Source organism: Ovis canadensis, chromosome 1, assembly GCF_042477335.2.
Source record: "Ovis canadensis isolate MfBH-ARS-UI-01 breed Bighorn chromosome 1, ARS-UI_OviCan_v2, whole genome shotgun sequence".
NCBI lineage: Eukaryota > Metazoa > Chordata > Mammalia > Artiodactyla > Bovidae > Ovis > Ovis canadensis.
This window is the reverse complement of record NC_091245.1, coordinates 159,123,733-159,136,263: the sequence shown is the minus strand read 5'-3', so window position 1 is coordinate 159,136,263 and position 12,531 is coordinate 159,123,733.

The following is a 12,531-nucleotide window of genomic DNA, read 5'->3' as shown; positions in this document are numbered from 1 at the left end:
GGCCTGGCATGCTGCAGTCCATGGAGCCGCAGTTGGACGTGATTGAACAACTGAAATGAACTGAACTGAACTAGAAATTGTGAAGCATTCCATATTTGTAGGACCGCCCAGGTGGTGTTAGTGGTAAAGACTCCACCTGCCATTGCAGGAAATATGAGACACAGGTTCCTTTCTTGAGTCGAGAAAATCCCCTGGAGGAGGGCATGGCTACCACTCCAGTATTCTTGCCTGGAGAATCCCATGGACGCAGGAGTCTGGCTGGTTACAGTCCATAGAGTTGCAGAGTCAGACATGACTGCAGAGACTTAGCATACTAGAAAATTTAGAAATGCATATATGACTCATTTATGGCTTATGTCCTATTTCTATTCATAAATGTTGATTTTTAGAGCTTGACTGAAGTTTCTTGTAAAGAGTAAGATATTAGGCTTTACGGCCATTTCAGTTACTATCACTTTTTTTCTTTTATTTTTAAAAATAATTTTTCAAATACAGATGACCCTTGAACAACACAGGGATTAATTTGAGTATAACTTATAGTTGGCCCACTGTACTTGTGATTTCTCAGCATCCATGGATCCAACCAATCACAGATCATATAGTACTGTAGTATTTACTATTTTAAAATATCCACATATAGGTGGACATATGCAGCTCAAGCCTGTACTGTTCAAGGGGCAACCATACATAAAACTCATATTAGCTTGTGAGCTGAAAACAATAGACCCCGTGATATAGATGATCCATGGGCCATAGGTTTATAGTCTACTGCTTAGAATATTACATCTCTTCTTTCAAAGGCAAGACAATTGGAAAACCTAATGAGAAATAAAACTAATGAGAAAGTTTATTGTTAAATAAAACCATATTATTAAGACTTTTTTCTGAGAAAACTTGAAAGGGGTATTCAAAGGCCATTTACTGAAAGTGATTTTAACTTATAGTATGTAAGAAAAGGTCAGTTTTCATTTCAGTCCCTAAGAAAGGCAAAGCCAAAACATATTCAGACTACCACACAATTGCACACACTCCACATGCTAGCCAAGTAATGCTCAAAATTCTCCAAGTGAGGCAAGAACTCCCAGATGTTCAAGCTGGATTTAGAAAAGGCGGAGGAACCAGAGATCAAATTGCCAACATCCACTGGATCATTGAAAAAGTAAGAGAATTCCAGGAAAACATCTACATGTGTTTCATTGACTATGCTAAAGCCTTTGACTGTGTGGATCACAACAAATTGTGGAAAATTCTTAAAGAGATGGGAATACCAGACAACCTTATCTGCCTCCTGAGAAACCTGTATGCGGGTCAAGAAGCAACAGTTAGAACCAGACTTGGAACAACAGACTGGTTCAAAATTGGGAAAGGAGTACGTCAAGGCTGTATATTGTCACTCTGCTTATTTAACTTATATGCAGAGTACATCAAGTGAAAATCCAGGCTGGATGAAGCACAGGCTGGAATCAAGATTGCCAGGAGAAATATCAATAACCTCAGATATGAAGATGATACCACCCTTGTGGCAGATGGTGAAGAGCAACTAAAGAGCCTCTTGAGGAAAGTGAAAGAAGAGAGTCAAAAAGTAGTTTTATAACTCAACATTCAAAAAATGAAGATCACGGCATCTGGTCCCATCACTTCATGGCCAATAGACAGGGAAACAATAGAAACAGTGACAGATTTTATTTTCTTGGTCTCCAAAATCACTGCAGATGGTGACTGCAGCCATGAAACTAAAGATGCTTGCCCCCTGGAAACAAAGCTATTACCAACCTAGACAGTATTAAAAAGCAGAGACATAACTTTGCCGACAAAGCTCCATCTAGTCAAGGCTATGGTTTTTCCAGCAATCATGTATGGATGTAAGAATTGGACAATAAAGAAAGCTTAGCATGGAAGGATTGTTGCTTTTAAACTATGGTGTTGGAGAAGACTCTTGACAGTCCCTTGGACTGCAAGGAGATCAAACCAGTCAGGTCTAAAGGAAATCAATCCTTAATATTTATTGGAAGGACTGATGCTGAACCTCCAATACTATGGCTACCTGATGTGTAGAGCTGACTATTTAGAAAAGACCCTGATTCTGGGAAAGATTGAAGGTCAGGGGAGAAGGGGCTGACAGAAGATGAAATGGTTGGATGACATCACTGACTCAAAGGACATGGGTTTCAGCAAGCTCCAGCAGGTGGTGAAGGACTGGGAAGCCTGGCATGCTGCAGTCCATGGGGTCACAAAGAGTAGAACATGACTGAGCAACTGAACGACAATGTAATAATTATATCAGCTGTATTTCTGAGCACTTCACAGATTCTACTAGCTCAATCACCATAAAGTAGGAAAGCAATACTATTTTTCAGTTGAGAAAATTGAGGCAGAGAAAATTGTCACTTTCTTAATTCACATAGTTAGTGACTGATGGTCATGGGATTCAAAAGAGTTAATTTCTCTCTGGAGTTCATGCTTTTAACTAATACTACGTACTTTCTGTAGTGGCTTTGTAATGTGGCACAATAGCTAAATCAAATTACATTTCTCAGAATTTCGCTTCCATTTAAGAGGATTGCAAGGAAGATTCTTGGGAAATTTGGAGGACAAAAGAAAAGCAACAGTCATTTTGTGGCTAACACCCACTGCTACTGATTTACAGATTCTCTCTGGTGGCCTGAATCAGCAGCTTGGCTTGAAACTGCTCTATCATTCCCCATATCCTTGTTCAACTTCTAGACACCTAGTCAAGGTATATGAAGCTTGTGTGTTTCTGACCTTCCTCATGGAGTTCCACCTCATGTGGTATGGGTTCCAGACTGTTCTTGAACTACCTTGTTTCAGATCCACCTCTAGGACTGTCAGCTCTATGGACCAGAATCACTATTCCTCTGTTTCAAAGGAAATGCTCTTTGACTCCGAAGTTATTTTTCCAAAGCCTATAATGTTGCATGCTGCTGCTGCTAAGTCGCTTCAGTTGTGTCCGACTCTGTGTGACCCCATAGACGGCAGCCCACCAGGCTCCCCCATCCCTGGGATTCTCCAGGCGAGAACACTGGAGTGGGTTGTCATTTCCTTCTCTATAGAATGATGTAATTTATTTAATTATTCTCTAATTGATGGGCTTTCAAGATGTATATTTTTTAATGTTTATAGAAACAGCTCTGTAAATTTATTCTTAAACATTAGTTTATATTTCTGAGTTGTTGGGCTCAAGGATAATGTGTATTCTCTGAAAAAGTTGTATCAACTTGGAATCCCACCAGTAAGGCATGAGAAAATTTTTGTCCCACTCATTTGTCAGCATTAAATGCAATTGTACTTTTATTTTTCTAAATTGATAACTGAAATATGTGCATTTGTTGCTCTAATTTGCATTTCTAAAAATAATACTGAGCTTGAGCATCTTGACCTATGTTTATTCTTAGTTATTTTGTTTTTTGTTTCTTGAGTAGCCCTTTCTTTTTATAGATAAGTCAGACTATCAGTTTAAATTATTCTTTTTAATATGGGTTGTTAAGATAGCATTCCTTAATATCTAACTACTTCGTTAATATTTTTGTATTTTTTTCCACAAATTAATGAATCAAAAAACAAAAATGTGGGCCGTCTACATACAATGGAATATTATTATTTTGGTTATAAGATACATGGAATTGGGATGGCCAGATCTTGTGCAATTTTATTTTTAATTTTTGTGAGGAACCTCCACACTATTTTTCATAATGGCTGCATCATTTATACTCTCACTAATGGTATATAATGTTTCTAATTTCTCCATATTCTTACCAATACGTGAACCCTTGTTACTTTTTTGGGGGAGAGGAGATAATAGCCATTATTGGGAAACCTTTTTCTAAGGTAATTTAGGTGAGAAACTTGTTGGAAACTTTCCTTGTCTGTATTTCCAGGTCTTTTTCTCTTAGGCTAGTCAGATCTCCCAGAGAAAAAATTTTCAATATTTTGTGTGGAGACTAGTCGTTTGGCCATCAGATTTTTGGGTGTTATATTGTAGAAAGGATATGTGGTACTTGGCACTTACCATTCAGATTGCACATGTTCACTAATCCCCCTATTTTCAGTATAGAGCCAGATCCTCAACTGTATCTAGTGTATTCTACCAGAAAGTCTCTCCATTATATCCTCCTTAATGGAAATATTAAGCAGATCCTGGAGAATCCCATGGACAGAGGAACCTAGCAGGCTACAGTCTGTGGGGTGGCAAAGAGTTACACACAACTGAGCAACTTCACTTTCTTTTCTTTTATTTCTTTCTTAATGGAAATATATCTCTAGTAAAAAGTAGTAATAGGGGTAAAGGAATTGGTGGGGTAGGGCTTTATCCAGGAGTATAAAATGACAATCTAAATGTTACTCAAACAACTTTAACCCAGTCCTCCTGACATTTCTGCTTCCTTGCCACCCTGCTTATAGAGGTATCTGGTGCTGTATGTCCATAAAACACTTGAACATTCTGTGGTATAAACTGCCCTATTTCTCAAACTTCACTTGCTGAATTAAGGTTTAGTTTTCTTGATATTCTATATCCATCACCTGTTCTTTCATTAATCTTCTGTTCTATACTTTGCTGTTCTTCCATGCTTGTTGGATAATGTGTTTAAAATCCCTTTACTATAGATTTATTAGATTTTCAGGAGGAAGTGACATTATATTGCCATTTAGTATAAAAATTCAAAAAGTTCAATTTAAATGCCAGAGTTTTATCTGGGGAAATCTAGAGGACATTCATTCCTTCCAATTTACTCTGAAAAATGCCTGCTGCATGTTTCATGGAGTTGACTTTTATCTCTGTTTATGTATATACAGAGAGTGTGCTTTTTTTCATTTACTCTAAGCCCTTGGCCATCCCTAGTCACTGCCTCTGCAGTTTGCCCATACTGCGTCTTTAAATAGGACTGTGTTCTATCACCTTGCATGGAGAATATCTTCTGACTCAGCTTTGCAGGGCAAAAGAATCCCTCTTTAATCTAACATAGGACTGATAGCACTTTTCCTCTGTAAATCTTTAAAATATTCTTCCTGGTCACGTAGTTCAGGGTGCTTCTAATTAATCATTTCATGTTCAGTGTAACATGAGCTGTAAAATAAATCTAAATGCTCTGACTTCAGACATCAGTTTGAGGGAAATTGTGGAAGTCATATCAATATCTTTCAAATTATAGAATACAACTGACAACTGACCCTCTCTTTTCATAAGAACATCTGTTTTGTATGTGTGTATATGTGTATGTATGTAAATTTCTGCCTAAGTGGGATAATTTTCTTTCTTCTTGTATGAACTTTTGGATAATGATACAAATTTGTTGTTGCTTTTTAAATCTGCTAATGTTAGTCTCATGACATAGAATGTCTGATACACACAAGCACAGGGCATGTACCATATCATATTCGTTTATATAAAATCTGCCTATGCTATTGGAAAAGTGTACGGGAAATTATGAGTAATTATTAAGATCCGTCTCTCTCAACAGTAAACTGGAAATGTTATAGTTTTTATTATTTAGATTTGTCTACTGATTCAGCTCCAGTTGAGTCCTATATAGTCCAGAGGAATTGTAATAAAAGCTTTCCAAAATTTTTGATGCATAAGCATCAAAGTTTTGAGATCCTCTTAGCAAAGTGGCAAATCCAGGCCAGAAAGGAGTCCTCCCAAATTATCTATGTAATTTAGAAATAAGCAATTTGTAGTGCTTTATCTACCTAGATTCCCTGTTATCAGAAATCATACCACTCTTATTATTCTCAGAGAGAATAACAGTTCTCTTTTTGCACACAAAATCTTGTGTGGGTTCTCTGATGGTATCCGGGGAGCAGCAGCTATCCCTGCAGGTTTGTTGCACAATCTGCAGGAGCAATGGAAGCACCTAGCAGGAAACAGCTGTATTCTATATTAATTATGAGCCTTTCTGGCCATCGCAGAATAAGTGAACTCAGGGAGGGAACGTACTATGATCTCTTTTCATGTTGCTGAAATTCTCATAACATTAGGTGGAGGTAAGAACTAGTGAAATTTGAATTGCTATTAGAAATGTGCTATCATCTTTATGAATAGGTTGAGGAAGTCCAGTTACACTAAAGGAAGATATGGTTATCAGCTATGAGTACCTTTTTCCTTATGGTAGAAGCTTAGAACATTGATTTAATAATTTAATAATTATTTAATTATTATTAGGTTTAATAATTCTTTTCAGGTCTTTATATGAGAAACTATTGTTCTATAGGGTTTATAAATGTATTTTTTTCTATTAAGGGGATATCTGTTCTTTTATATAAATTTCATAATTGCCTGTGAATATTATTAGAAGATTCTTCCTAGAATTATAGCAAGAAGAATGAAATATTGGAATATGTAATCATTGAAAGTTGTTTCCCCAGCATAAAAAAGTTAAAGCATGAAGTGTTAAAAGATAGTATGATAAGAAAATTACCAACTGCTTAACAGGTAATCTAATGAAATACTTGCTAAAATTTTACAGAGAAAACATTATTGGGAGAAATTAAAGTCTAAGTCCTTATAGTAGAGAATATGAAAGATCTGAAATCAATGTTCCAAGCTTGTACCATAAAAAGTTAGAAAAAGAAGGACCAAATAATCCTAAAGTAAGTAGAAGAAAAAAACTTGCAACTAATTCTACAAAAATTTTCACTGAGCAGCTGCTTGTGCAGCTATACTATTAAATGTATATTTAAATATTGAGGCTATCTTCGTATGCACATAGGAGTCACTTCCTTCTCTCTTCTTCCAAAACAAATGTAGTTGTGACACCCTGAGGAAATCTGCTCCAAGTCTCCCAGTCTTCATGACTTCAGGTGTGTAGATCAGAGGCGAAACAGATGATAAAGACAAGAGAGAAGGTATTGAAGCATCACTTGTCTTTCTGTTCTATGTTTATCCTTTTTAACCTGTGTCAACTGCCATGGCATGCTTGATCTATTTTTCTCCAGAATGTACCTCAAGAACATTATTACACTTCTTGTGTGTGTGTACTAACACAACTGCTTAGGCTAGGTTCATATTTGGCTGTGATTTTTCTTTGAAATGGCCAATCTCTTAACTTTTATGAAATTTAGTATAATTTATAAATAAGAAATTTGTAGTGATTCATCTACCTAGAGTCACCTGTTACCAGAAATTACAAGGTCTACATCCGACTAATAATTTGTCTGGGAAATTTTATAGATATTGTCTAATGCAATATGACAATGCAAATAAGAGGACTTTATGCACTAAAGTTTGATTTTTAATAACCAGACACATTATTTGCTGTCCAACTCAGTTTTTCAGTCTAATAAACATTTTCCTTCCCAGCAGTCTCCAAGCTAATTATCAGGAAGTGCCAGGACAGAGGTGATTAAGCAATTGTTCTCTCTCTATAAGGAATTATGATTATTTTATTCATTTTTATTAAAATATTAACAGTTCATTCTTTATGCTTTGCCTCTAACTTTTCCAAGGAAGTATATACATTACTTTTGAGATAAGGATAATGTTACATATAAAAGAAACGAAATGATGAAAAATTAGACTGATAAGTTCAAAACTCAATTGCTCTGGGTAGTTAGGATTCCAGAAATTCTATTTATTTCAGGAATACTTTACCAACAATAAAGACAGTGTTATTCAAAAGGTACTGGCTTATTACTCAGTCTTGAAAGAGAAAGAGCATAAGAGGAAGCAGGAAAACTGTCAATCACTATATCACTAGAGAAGTGCACTTAATTTTACTTAGTAAATAAGTTCACTTAAATGATTTACCATGCTGTACTGCTACATTATTAGCATCAATTCTGTGGCTATTGTAAGCCCACCAGACAGATTCAGAATCTAGAATTTTCTTCTCTCTCTATCTTAGAATAGGCAAGCACTGAAGACTTTTCATAAAAGTTGTGACTTTAACATGTGAAAGAGAATGTTTTATAAAGGCAACAAAATATTAGCATTTAACACCAAGTCTCAGATGTGTTTAGTTTTCTGAGAGATGAATTTGAAGGAGTGGAAGAAAGTTATACCGGAAAGGCAGTTGCATTTTTTGTCATAGATAGGTAAACTGAAAGAAAAGTTAATGAAGAACCCCACTGAGTGTGGCTGTAGGACACAGAGCATTTGAAGTACATTGCAGACCTCATGGTTGGTGACAGTGATGAGCAAATCTTCATTTTAAAAAGTGTGGAAAGCATACATAGAATATATTGTTTTTCAGCCTCCTACATAGCTAAATGATCTATCATAGATACCACAGTGGTGGAATCTTAAGGTAATAATTAATGTCTATTATATCTTCTTACCTTATTATACCTGGCATGCTGTGTGGTTCATGAGGTCACAAAGAGTCAGACATGACTGAGTGACTGAACTGAACTGAACTGATACCTTCTTACAAAGGTATGCGAAAGTCAGGTTTATGTAGTAGACACCAGAGTACACAACAGTGTATCTTACATTTTTACCCTCTCCAGTTCAGGCCAGTACAGCCAACAAAAACAAGACCAGGAGCTGACCGTGGCTCAGATCATGAACTCATTACCAAATTCAGACTCAAATTGAAGAAAGTAGGGAAAACCACTAGACCATTCAGGTATGACCTAAATCAAATCCCTTATTATTACACAGTGGAAGTGAGAAATAGATTTAAGGGACTAGATATGATAGATAGAGTGCCTGATGAACTATGGAATGAGGTTCGTGACCTTGTACAAGAGACAGGGATCAAGACCATGCCCACGGAAATAGAAATGCAAAAAAGCAAAATGGCTGTCTGGGGAGGCCTTACAAATAGCTGTGAAAAGAAGAGAGGTGAAAAGCAAAGGAGAAAAGGAAAGATATAAGCATCTGAATGCAGAGTTCCAGAGAATAGCAAGAAGAGATAAGAAAGCCTTCTTCAGCTGTCAATGCAAAGAAATAGAGGAAAACAAAAGAATGGGAAAGACTAGAGATCTCTTCAAGAAAATTAGAGATACCAAGGGAACATTTCATGCAAAGATGGGCTCGATAAAGGATAGAAATGGTCTGGACCTCACAGAAGCAGAAGATATTAGGAAGAGGTGGCAAGAATACACAGAAAAACTGTACAAAAAAGATCTTCACGACCAAGATAATCATGATGGTGTGATCATTAATCTAGAGCCAGACATCCTGGAATGTGAAGTCAAGTGGGCCTTGGAAAGCATCGTTATGAACAAAGCTAGTGGAGGTGATGGAATTCCAGTTGAGCTATTTCAAATCCTGAAAGATGATGCTGTAAAAGTGTGCACTCAATATGCCAGCAAATTTGGAAAACGCAGCAGTGGCCACAGGACTGGAAAAGGTCAGTTTTCATTCCAATTCCAAAGAAAGGCAATGCCAAAGAATGCTCAAATTACCGCACAATTGCACTCATCTCACATGCTAGTAAAGTAATGCTCAAAATTCTCCAAGCGTGAACAGTGAACTCCTGATGTTCAAGCAGGTTTTAGAGAAGGCAGAGGAACCAGAGATCAAATTGCCAATGTCTGCTGGATCATGGAAAAAGCAAGAGAGTTCCAGAAAAACATCTATTTCTGCTTTATTGACTATGCCAAAGCCTTTGACTGTGTGGATCACCATAAACTGGAAAATTCTTAGAGTTGAGAATACCAAACCACCTGACCTGCCTCCTGAGAAATCTGTATGCAGGTCAGGAAGCAACAGTTAGAACTGGACATGGAACAACAGACTGGTTCCAAATAGGAAAAGGAGTACGTCAAGGCTGTATATTGTCACCCTGCTTATTTAACTTCTATGCAGAGTACATCATGAGAAATGCTGGGCTGGAAGAAACACAAGCTGGAATCAAGATTGCTGGGGGAAATATCAATAACCTCAGATATGCAGATGACACCACCCTTATGGCAGAAAGTGAAGAGGAACTGAAAAGCCTCTTGATGAAAGTCAAAGTGGAGAGTGAAAAAGTTGGCCTAAAGCTCAGCATTCAGAAAACGAAGATCATGGCATCCAGCCCCATCACTTCATGGGAAATAGATGGGTAAACAGCAGAAACAGTGCCAGACTTTTTTGGGGGGGGCTCCAAAATCACTGCAGATGGTGACTGCAGCCGTGAAATTAAGAGACACTTACTCCTTGGAAGAAAAGTTATGACCAACCTAGATAGCATATGGGCTTCCCTGGTGGCTCAGAGGTTAAAGCGTCTGCCTCCAATGTGAATAGACCTGGGTTCGATCCCTGGGTTGGGAAGATCACCTGGAGAAGGAAATGGTAACCCACTCCAGTATTCTTGCCTGGAGAATCCCATGGATGGAGAAGCCTGGTAGGCTACAGTCCACGGGGCCGCAAAGAGTCGGACACGATTGAGCAACTTCATCTTCACCTTAGATAGCATATTCAAAAGCAGAGACATTACTTTGCTGACTAAGGTCCGTCTAGTCAAGGCTATGGTTTTTCCTGTGGTCATGTATGGATGTGAGAGTTGGACTGTGAAGAAGGCTGAGCACTGAAGAATTGATACTTTTGAACTGTGGTGTTGGAGAAGATTCTTGAGAGTCCCTTGGACTGCAAGGAGATCCAACAAGTCCATTCTGAAGGAGATCATCCCTGGGATTTCTTTGGAAGGAATGATGCTGAAGCTGAAACTCTAGTACTTTGGCCACCTCATGTGAAGAGTTGACTCATTGGAAAAGACCCTGATGCTGGGAAGGATTGGGGGCAGGAGGAGAAGGGGACAACAGAGGATGAGATGGCTGGATGGCATCACTGACTCAATGGACGTGAGTTTGAGTGAACTCCGGGAGTTGGTGATGGACAGGGAGGCCTGGCGTGCTGCGATTCATGGGGTCGCAAAGAGTCAGACACGACTGAGCGACTGAACTGAACTGAACTGACAAGTTCAGGCCAGCATATTCTAAAGGCCTTATTTTTAAAAATTTTTCACACATCCTAGACAATGACTATGTTACCATCTCTGGTGAACTCAAATCCTCTCTTGTGAGAGTTAATCTGATCATCTTCAAACAGAATGAGAGGAAGTAGTTCTCTCCTCAAACACAGAGAGAGGAAGTCCCAGATACTTTGGATTATTTGTATTTTGTAAACCTGAACTACTATAACCACAGTCTTTTAGGAGCATATAATTTTGCCACAAGCAAGTTGACATAACAACCCGATTAAAACTAACTGTGAAACTTTAACTACCTATGTGTCCCAACTAGTTACACTGAATGAAACTTTTTCTGTCAAGTTTTGGGCTATTTTCTATGATCAATCTGAGTCTATTTCTTATAAGATCATGCATTAGAGTAGTCACTCTATTTCTAACCCCTATTTGACACTTCCAGCCTCTTATTCCCATCCCCCTAGTTATCTACCTCAGTCATGGCATCAATTTAATTTTCAATTTGCTGCTCTCCCTGGGTTTCTCTGCTAAGGAAATTCATTAGAAATGTAATTTGACAGTTGTTTATGGTTTTTTTCTAGTCAGTCTGATGTGGCTGACAGAGGTATTTCATCTGTAGTGGCAAATCAGTTGGAAAGTTGTTAAGCATCCTAAATAGACTTTTTTTTCTTTTTTTGAATAGTAAAGCCATGTTCCATTGGCAGGAAATCCTAATCAAACTTTCAATACCTGTTAGTTAAGGTCCTGAGAATGCATGTCTGATTTCTAGGTAGTGGGTTGATATTCCTGTGTTCATTAAATTCCATTTCATTTTTTCCTCATGGAACATTACAGGGTTGTTGTTCTGGCAATTTTTAGGTGAAAAAAATCAGAGACACTGCACAAATTTTCCTTGGAAAGAACTAGATAATTTATAGAGATAAATGATGTCTGTGACAATCAAATACATTAAAATGAGTTTAGTTCAACTTCTAAGTTGTGAGTCTTAGCTAATGGAGATGACTGCAGTTTGCAGAGCAATGAATACTTTTGTTTTTTTTTTTTTCTTTAATGCAGAGATTTATTATATTGACTCATAATTCCAGTACTCGAATAATCCCAGTTGACCACATTTGTGAAGGTAAAAGTGATAACATGAACTTACTTGGCATATTCAGCAGTGCACATGTTGTAACATGAGAAGGATAAGCCTTTTTCCTTCCCAGCCCCTCTCTCAAAAGGTAATCACTATTAACAGTGTCATAACATATTCTTTAAACAATAACAACAACAAATGGTACCCTTAGACAAGTGTTATGATGGCACATATGCATGAGTGTATATTTTTACATTTTCACTTTGCATGTTTATATTTGTATTCTAAGATTTTATATTTATAGTGCTAATGTTTATACAACTTGTTTTATACCCTGTACACTTTTCAGGATTTAACTTTTTTCCCATTGAAAATATTCAGAGGGATTTTTTCCCTGTTAGGATGCAAAGAGTTACTTGTGTAGACTATACTGTAGTTACTTATAGATGGTTTAATATTCTTGACAAAACCTTTCAGCTGTGATGTAAATGGATTAAATACTCCAATCAAAAGACACAGACTGGCTGAATAAACACAAAAGCAAAACCCATATATAATGCGGTCTGTCTGATGCTGTAAAGAACA